We start from the raw sequence: 9,880 nt of genomic DNA, 5'->3' as shown, positions 1-9,880 counted from the left end.
ACTACCCACCAAATCCCATTTTTGTCATTGTTGCTTTGTGGTTCTGTTCATGACAGGGTCCCTTTAGGTAACCTGTACTGATCCAGAGCTTTCGGAAATTCGTCTGCCTTAGTCTTTCAGATACTGGGATCACAGTATTCATTACCGCATCCAGCTTCTCTTTGCCTTAGTAGCATATGAGATATCTCAGATATAAGGCCTAGAACTTCACAGACAGTCCATATAACGAAACCCCACTCCTATTCAAAACTCTTCCATTTCTCACTCTATTTCAATTGTTAGCAAGTGGCTGAAAGGATTGATCTGGGTCTGTTTTTCAAAGAAAGAGTGCTTGTCTAGCAAATGTGAGGCCTGCTTGCCTAGCAAACTCTCAGCACTGGGAGAAAAAGAAAAGGGGGAAAATACTCAGACCTCTTCCTGCTGTTCATGCAACACAAGCGCATCTTAATGTCAGCCTGGAACGTCATAGCCTCCAGTTATAGAAAGTAAAGTTTGTTGTAAGGAGTTGAGATTTGGCTGTAGCTCAGGTGGTATGGTGTTTGCCTAGCACACACAATGCCCTAGGTTCGATTCCCAGCACCCTGGAAAGCAGTGTGATGACAAACACGAATGCAGTCTCAGCACCAGGCAGGCAGAGGAAGAATCAGATGTTCCGGGTCATCCTCATTCCCCCTCCTACATGGTGAGCTTGGGGCCAGCCTGGGATCCTCATGCACTTCCTACATGGTGAGCTTGGGGCCAGCCTGGGATCCTCAAACACCCTCCTACATTGTGAGTTTGGGGCTAGCCTGGGATGTTTTAATACCTAGCACAACTAGAGATTGCTAATGTCAGGTTTTCATCTTTCAGATGTCTAATTTGCCTAGTCTTTCCATATGAACTTTACAGTCAGTCCAGGTTTTCACAGACTGTGAATAAAAGAGAATCTCTTTGTGTGTCCTATAAAACATGGCTAACTTATAGAAAGGGGGGATTGTTGGTCCCTGAGTTGGTTCAGTGGGTAAAAACAGTTGCAGTGAGAACAGATGGCCTGAGTTTGACCCACAGAACTCACGTGGAAGGAGAGACCTAGCTCCTGAAAGATGTGCTCTGCTATCCACACAGTGTCAGGGTAGGTGAGCACCTGCACACACACACACACACACACACACACACAGAGGCACACACACACGCATATGATAAAATTATTAAAGAAGAAGGAATTGTAAGTCATATTAAATGTGAAAAGTCATTTCATCCATATTATATAGAAATGACAGCATGACCATTTTCACTCTCTTGGATTAAGGTAGACTGGCAAATGGTCGCTCACCAAATATAGCATATAAGTAGACAGAGTAACATAACTGATTAGCAAGACCAGAAATAAATTCCAATACGTGCAACAATATAGTTTAATTAAAGATGGGCTCTCAAATCACAAACAGGCATCTGCAAACAGGTAAACTTTGATTTTTAACTCAAACATTAAATCAGGATACGGTACAATGGATCTGAAGTACAGGGCTGTCCTCTGAGCCACACTGCCATCATCTCAGAGCTTGGCCTGCTGACTGCTTACTTTCCTCCTAGAAGGACCCCAAGTGTCTAACCACCTCTCCCAGCCCGTTGTGTATATAGACTCGTATTTCTGAATACTTAGTCCTCATTTGATGGAATTCTTTGGGAAGGATTAGGAGGCGTGGTCTTGTTGCAGGAGGTGGTTACTGGGGATGGGCTTTGAGATTTCAAAACTCACCCAATAAATTCATTCTTCTATAAGTTGTGTTGCTCCTTGTGTTTTGTTATAGCAATAGAAAAGTAATTGAGACAGGGTTCCCAGTGCACCTTGGTTTGTGATTGAGACCTTAAGAAGAGGGGTAGCTATTGTTTACCTCTCTCCAAGGGAAGAAATTTTAGCAACAATTTTTTAAAAATGAGCACACACACACACACACACACACACACAAGCCAATAATCAAACAAAGAAAAAACACCCACAGGAAATCAATGCAATAAAGGATAGTACAAAAGTGATAGGGGGGAAAGAAAATGGTGCTTTTTGGCAAAGGGATGGTAAACAAATGGAGACCAAAGGGTAGGTGGGGAAACTATGCTTCCGTTTATATCAAAGAACTAATCTCACTAGTAAAATGTCCTATAGCACTGGTACAGTGCAGGGAGGTGCGTGGTTAACACGTGCAAGGTTCTGAGTTAGAGCCCCACTATACACACATACACACACACACACACACACACACACACACAATAAAGGATGAGGAAAGTATTGTGAAGGAATAAAGAAAGAAAAATGGAGGAAAACAGTTTTCTTTTATTAAAAACAATTTTTTGATATACAATATATTCTGGTTATCATTTCCTTTCCCCTTACTCCTCCCAGTTTCTCCCCACCTCCCTTCCCATCCAGATCCACACCCTTTCTATCTCTCATTAGAAAACACATAAGCATCTAAGGAATAATCAGAAAATAAAACATGATAAATCAAAACCAAACAAATCAGAAGATGACCAAGAACTTATCAAGAAAAAGAAGCAAAGAAAAAGCACAGGAAAAGCCAATAGATGCAGAGTCACAAATGTTCGCATACACAGGAGTGACATAAGGACTCAGAAGCAGAAACTATAGTATATATGCAAAGAACCTGTAAGGTAAAAACAATAATAAAAATGCCCTGACTTTATTATGAGACAAACCCTCCAAAGATGTCGTCCAGTTCTTTTTGTGTTGGCATCTACTGCTGAGCATTGTGCCTACCCTTTAGAATAGTTTCCCCAGTGAGATTCCCTTGGAGAAAACTAACTTTTCATTGGGAAGTAGCTATCAATTGGAGATAGCTTCTCAGTTAGGGATAAGGTGTGTGTCCACTTCTTATTTCAGCTCTAGGACCTTATGTGGTGCAGACCTGTGTAGGCCCCATGCCTGTTGTCCCAGACTCTGTGAGTTCATGTGTATCCCAGCCCTGTTGTGACTAGAAGGCTTTGATTCCTTGGTGTCCTCCATCCCCTCTGGGTCTTACCCTCTTTATGCCTCTTCTTCTACAGAGTCCCCTGTTCCCTGAGGGGAGGGATTTGATGGAGACCTCCTTACAGGGCTGAGTATTCCAGAGTGCTCACTCTGTATATTGTCTGGTTGTAGGTCTCTGTATTTGTTTCTGTCTGGAGGAGGAAGCTTCTCTGATGATGGCTGAGCCAGGCATGGATCTATGAGTATAGTGAATGTCATTAGGAGTGGTTTTATTTTTACATTCCATTAGCAGAACAGTGGCATTTGTTTTTCTTTTTTTTCCTTAAGTCCATAGCCTATTTAATCTCAGATTGTTGGCCATGCAAAAAGCATTGGATATGGGTTCTATCTCATGGACTAGGCCTTAACTCAAAGCAGGTATTGGTTGGTTGGTCTCACAAACTTTGTGTCATTATTACACCAGTATATCTTGAGGCAGATCACTCTTGTAGATCAAAAGTTTGTAGCTAGCTGATTTGGTGTTTACCTTTCTCCTTTGATAGCACAGAGATACCTTCCATTATCATGAATACTAACTAGTCCATAGGGATGCAGGCTCTAGGTAGACACCAGCTCAACTCTGTTTTCAGTGAGCTGTGTAGGTGTTGTCTTCAGTCATAGGGCCTTACTGTCATGATTTCATTATTAATGGTTGATTGGTATTCCATTGTGTAAATGTATCACATTTTCTTTATCCATTGATTAATTGACAGACAATTTAGATAGTTTCCAACTTCTGGCTATAATATTCTGGCAACAGTGAACATGGCTGAGCCAAATCTCTGTAGTAGGATGAAGCATTCTTTACACTAAGCAGAAGTGGTGTAGCTGAATCAAGTCTGATCTTTGGGATGAACTGCTACACTGATTTCCATAGTGGTTGTACAAGTTTACACTCCTCCCAGCAATCGCAGGGCGTTGGGGAAAATCTTAGTCATAATAAAATGAATTTCAAATTAGGAAACACAATGAAATATGTTTCATAGACAAACTTTATTAACACAATATGTTGATGAGGGCGTGGGCAAGAGGCATTCTTAGACATAGCTGATGGGGATGAGGTGAGATGGCTCAGGGGTTGAGAACGCTTGTTCTTTCAGGGGATCCAGGTTTTGCTCCCAGTACAGTCTGAAAGTCCAGTCCCCGGTGATCTGGTGCTTTCTCTTTGCCTCTGCAGGTACTGTACACATGTTTTGCACAGACATACATGCAGACGAACACTCATATGTATCATATATGGATAAATCTTTTTAAACTATTCATTTGTATTTTTGTGTATGTGTCTGCTTCTCTGGTTGTGTGTCTTGTGCATGCAGCGCCAAGGAGGCCAAAAGAGGGCATTGAATCCCTGGACCTGTGAGTTACAAGAGGATGTAAGCTGCTCAGTGTGGGTGTTGGGAACTGAACCTGTCTGTATCCTCTACAAGAGCAACAAGTGCTCTTAATTGCTGCCCTACCTCTCTAGCCTAAAATTGTGTGGGCTTTAAAGCATCCATTCCTTGCTTGCTTGTCGGTATCTAGTGTCCTCCAACATTGGACCTATATTCTGTGCCTTTGATTACACATGTCTCTTCGTGGTCATCACAAAACTCTCTGCAGCATCTGTTTTTGAGTGTTCCTAAAAACAGACCTCTTCTGCTGATTAACTTTTTGTTTCTTTCTGTTCTCCTGAAGCACTGCATTCTGAGAAATAGAAGTTTAAATAGAAGTGCTCTGGAGTCTGCTTAGTCCCAGTCTTTTTCCCCTCAGTGTGTTCCTAAGGATTCAGACCTGTGTGCTAATTAGCTGTGACAGATAACACAGTCTTGTCATCTCTTCAGGGGGAAGAAAAAATCTTGTTTCTCCACTGGTCCAGGGGACCTTCAGAAACCACCACACGCTCCTGGAGGCTTCTGTTGAAAAGAGGTAAGTAAATTCAGTCTAAAAACCCAAATCCAGACAGAATTTCAGCCTGGGCAGGCATCCAACCATCCCCAGTACAAGCAGCAGGGACAGATGGGACCGCCCACTGCTCACTGCTAAGAATTTTCAGAGTCCTAGTTATCAAGGTGAGGTTGATGTCAAGCAGGGTAAAATCTGGCTATTCAAAGTTGGCAGATAGGTACCTTAAAGCCAAGGAAACATCTTAAAGACACTAAGGTGTAGACCCTGGGTAAGGTAATGAGATAAATAATCACACACTGGGCGTGGGTGAAGCTAAGAGTACAGCACTGGCCCAGGCTGAGCTGGAGGCTCTGCTTCCATCCACAGTCAGCAAACCTAACAACCATGAAACAAAAGAGAACACAAATAGGAGCCACCAACAGACCTGGCTGCAGTTTCACCAGTCTGAGTGAAGGCTACCATTTCCCTAAGTAGAACTAAGGCTTAAAAAGCATTCAGTGTCTACTGACATTTTAAGGGTGAAGCCTTGAGGAAATGTGGGTATCTCGATGTGGTTCAGTGCTCTTATCAGTCACATAAGAGCTAAGTCTTCATCGTCCTCTCAAAATGATTTCAAGAATGAAATGAGGAAATGGATGTAAAATTCGGAGGACAAACTGCACCTGGTGCACCATAAAACCGGGTGGTGATTCATAGAGTGCCGGTATGGCTTGTTTTAGGAAGTGAGATTCCTGCAGATGATAATAAAAACTAGAACTGGCGGGGTGGTGGTGGCACACACCTTTAATTGGGAGGCAGAAGCAGGTGGATCTCTGTGAGTTCTAGGCCAGCCTAGTCTACACAGAGAGAGTTCTAGACAGCCAAGTTTACACAGAGAAACCCTGTCTCAAAAAAACCAAAACCAAACACACACACACACACACAAACTGAGCATAAATATTTTAACAAACTTCTTCCCACAGCATTTTAACATGACACCCCCAAAGTGAGATTCATAACGAGCATAAATGCCATGAAAGTCTCTAAAGGAGTTGGGTTATGCACATTGCAATATGTCCCGTACTGCTAGACAAACACCTCCAGGTTGAAACTCACCAGAAAAGTGACTGTTGCTTCATTGAGGAACCAGCTGTTGGTTAATGGTTTTCCATGATAAGCTCTTTCTTTACTTACGTTATGTTCGTTCTGTCTTTTTAGCATCCTACTGCATCTGAGATTGCTATTTTGTTGTTCCAGCTTGTGGGGATTTTCAGAGGCTTTGGGGCTTTGGCTCATTTTTGCTTGATTGTTGGAACATGCTTGTGCCGCACAGTCTGGCTGGCCTGAAGCTCTCCAAGTCCTCCTGTGGCCTCAACATTCGGAGCACTGGGGGTTCTTAAAAATCTTAAGCCCTGGTCTCCCCTCTAAGAAAGGGCTTAGGGTTTTAACCACAGATACCTCTCCAAACCAACCATTACAACACATTCTATAGGTAGGGCTTGGCTCGGGAGGCTGAGGCAGGAGGATGAGGATGAGTTCTAGGCCAAAGTGAGCAAAATTCTATTTTATAAGACAAACAATCAAACAAACAAACAAAGAAGTGGTGGCATCACTAGTTAAGGGTCTTTGAATTATTGTAGGCATGATTTTGGCTAAATTTTTCTTTTTAATGTATGTGCATGAGTGTTTTGCCTGCATATGTGTTTATGCACCATCTGCAGGTCTGATGCCTTAGGGGTCAGAAGAGAGCAGTGGATCCTCTGGAATTCCTTTTCGAGCCACCATGTGGTTGCTGTGAATTGAACTGGGTCCTCAGGAAGAGCATGGAATTCTCTTAACCACCGAGCCAGCCAACTCTCCAGCCCCTTGGGGGTACGAGTAGATACCACCAGACTTCTCTTTGGGTTCCGTGACAAAAGTAGTGCCTTTACTACCCATACACTTCCGCCATGAAGTGCTAACTTGCCTCAGGATCTGAAGCTAAAAGGCCAAACCATGATGGACCAAAATCAACCCAAACTGCAAACCAACTATTTCTTGGGTATTTATTACATTAGCTGAAAACTCACAAACATTGCAAATAATCACACCGATTTGTCTTTTGAAGATCAAGGTGAGGTTTTTTTTTTTTTTAATGTGTTTTACGTATACATATGCGTGCATGTTTGTTTATCCTTAAGGGTGGCTTCGGAGTACAGAGCCTCAGATCCCCTCGTGAGCCACTCAAGATTGGTGCGAGGAGACAAACCCTGGTGTTCTGCAAGAGCATTGTGTGTTCTTGACCACTGAGTCATCTCTCCGGCTCTCATGGATGAAGCTTTAAAGTCAGGAATTGTGGTTTTGTTCTCCAGATCAGTGACCACAGAACTGCGTTAAAACAGTTGTTTAAAAGATCCAGGTGCAGGCATTGCCTCTGAGATACTCTAATTTGGGGAGAGGCATAAATAATATGGCTTTTACATGCTCCCACTCTGTGCTGCATGGCCAGAATGTAGTTAGAACAAGGTTCTGTACTTCTTCTGTACTTTTTGTTCAAGCACGTCAATCAGTTAGCTATTTTAAAGCGAATCTAGTAATTATCCTGTCCTCTGTGCTTATATATAGTATGAAATATGCAAGAAAACAAAAGGACAAGGTAAGAATGAAAAACACATATTTATTAAATAAGGTTCTTGTTTAAATATAACAGACACTGGATTTGAGCAAATGCAGTTTTGCTATTCTGGAATATGGACACTGTTAAGGCCTCCTTCTAAGTTTAGTTTATTTTTGATGGTTTTAACCATTGTCAAAGTAAAACACTCCCCCCCCCCCAAAAAAAAAAACACTTCACAGAAACTGCAAATGGATAAGTTACATTATTAGCTACATATTTATATTTTAATATCATTTGTTACTATTAATTTCCATAGTCCCTCATATAAGTCAGTAGCTCTTGCAAACGAATTATGTAGTTTTCATTTTTTAATAATTTTAACCAATAGTCTCACAATGAAAACATTAAGATGTTTCATATGGAACCTTTTATAGGTTGATTCTTGCCTATTAGGACCCAAATAGGACCCATTTTCCATCAGGTTTAATAACATTTCATAAAGTACTTCATAGTTTGTATAAATGCAAACTACAAAAAAGTTTTTTTCATGCTCTAGCACTACACACAAACACCATAATATGCACGCATATAATCTTCACATATACTTTACATAGATTATCTGTGTGTATAATCTGTATGTATAATTTACATATATATTTAAGCATCACATACATATTTTGCAGGCCTCTTGGTCATATCTGATTGAGTTAGCATTGCTCTTGATTCTACTATATTACACATACAGTATTTGATTATGAATTATGATTAAGAATTTGATTATGAATGTACTCTGGGGCCTGGGGATAGAGCTCTGTTGGTATAGATTAGCATGCACTAAATCCTAGGCGCCAAGCTGGCAAGAAGACTCAGTGGGAGACAAAGCTTGAGTTTAATCCTGGAACCTACATGGTGGGAAGAGAGAATTGATTTCTAAAGTTGCCTTTTGACCTTCATACACACAGGCCTTGGCACAGGTACACATAATACATATGTGTACACACACACACACACACACACGTGTTCTGCCTTGCACCCTCAGTACTCTTACGTGGGAACTATTTGCTGCTGTGGTCCAGAGCTCAGAGCTCAGACCTCCTTACTTTTTTTTCTTATTGTCTCCAGGCTTAGATGTTTGTTATTTCCTCAGCCTGGAAAGCTTGCCCTGTACACTAGGTTTGCTCCTTAACTTCCAGTCTCAATTCAAGGTTGTTTGATCTGTTCGTCCTCCCTCATGGTACATAAACTGTAATACAACTCTTAACACCACCTGTCTTACCTCATTAATTTTTTTCTACTTTTTATGACCCAGCATGCTTATTACCTGTGCATTTATTTACCTATTGCCCAGCTTTCTTCACAAAATAGTATTTTAAGTGCCAGAGCATTGCATGTGTAGTTCACTGCTATATCCTTATCGAATGGAATAGTATCCGGCTCCAACAAGGCAGCTGGTAAATATTTATGAAGTAAATGAAAATAGATGGCACTTTTCTATTATCTCCTCAGCTAAGTTAGATGTCTTCCTATTTTTAAAATGTGTTTTGCTTGTTCCGTCTGTTCAAAGAGTGTCATGCTTCTCCTCAATTGCCAGCTTAATTTTTAAAAAGTAGCTAAAGGGACAGTTAGAACTGTCAGCTTGAATTTTGTGGATTCCAAAATTGCCTCTATTCTCTCCCTGAATTTCAGAAGAAAATGTGTGTATAGCCATGTCTCCATATTTCCCGTGGGAAAAGCCTCAGCTTCAGTTAGATTCTCAGAGGTTCATTGCACAACTCCAGGGTTTGAGTTACTCTGCTCTCCCTTGAATGTTGTTCAACTAAAGTCCAACGCGTTTAACAGGAACCTTATCAGGGTCGCGACCAAACCACCTGATCATGGAAGTGAAGTTCCTCAGAATTGAAAATAACCCACGAGGCGAGTCTCTAGCTAAATGTCTGCTCAGTCAGCCAAGCTCTCCTGTAATAGACACTTCCGCCTCTGCCAGACTAGTAACCTGTCAACTACGTTTGTCTCTTGACGTCTGTCTGACTCACAGATTGCTTTAACCAGGATTGTGAAAGGCTTTCTAAGGAACTGCGAGCCTTTCGGCGCCAAGGACTTACTTTGAGTACTCGCTGAGTCCCTTTCCTACTGATCAGTTTTTCAGGCGTGTGCACATACCATGCTCCCCTCGCCCCTGCCGTGTTTCTTCGGAGATGTCAACCCTTCTAATCATGGGCTAGGGAGAGGACGCATCGCATCTCTATTCCAAAGCTGTCCTGTCTGTCAGTTACTCAAGACTGAGTACCTGGATTTGGACAGGAGGCTTCTGTCAACTGGGTTTAGTGATAAGAGGTGACAGCTATGGCCCAGCGCAGGACGGTCTGAAAATGGGAGAAAAGGCTGTAGGCTCAGCCTGGGCTAGAAAACCCGATCTT

This window comes from Mus caroli, unplaced genomic scaffold (assembly GCF_978045245.1).
Source record: "Mus caroli unplaced genomic scaffold, Mus_caroli_1 scaffold_13, whole genome shotgun sequence".
In the NCBI taxonomy this organism is placed as follows: domain Eukaryota; kingdom Metazoa; phylum Chordata; class Mammalia; order Rodentia; family Muridae; genus Mus; species Mus caroli.
This window is presented reverse-complemented; position numbering follows the sequence as displayed.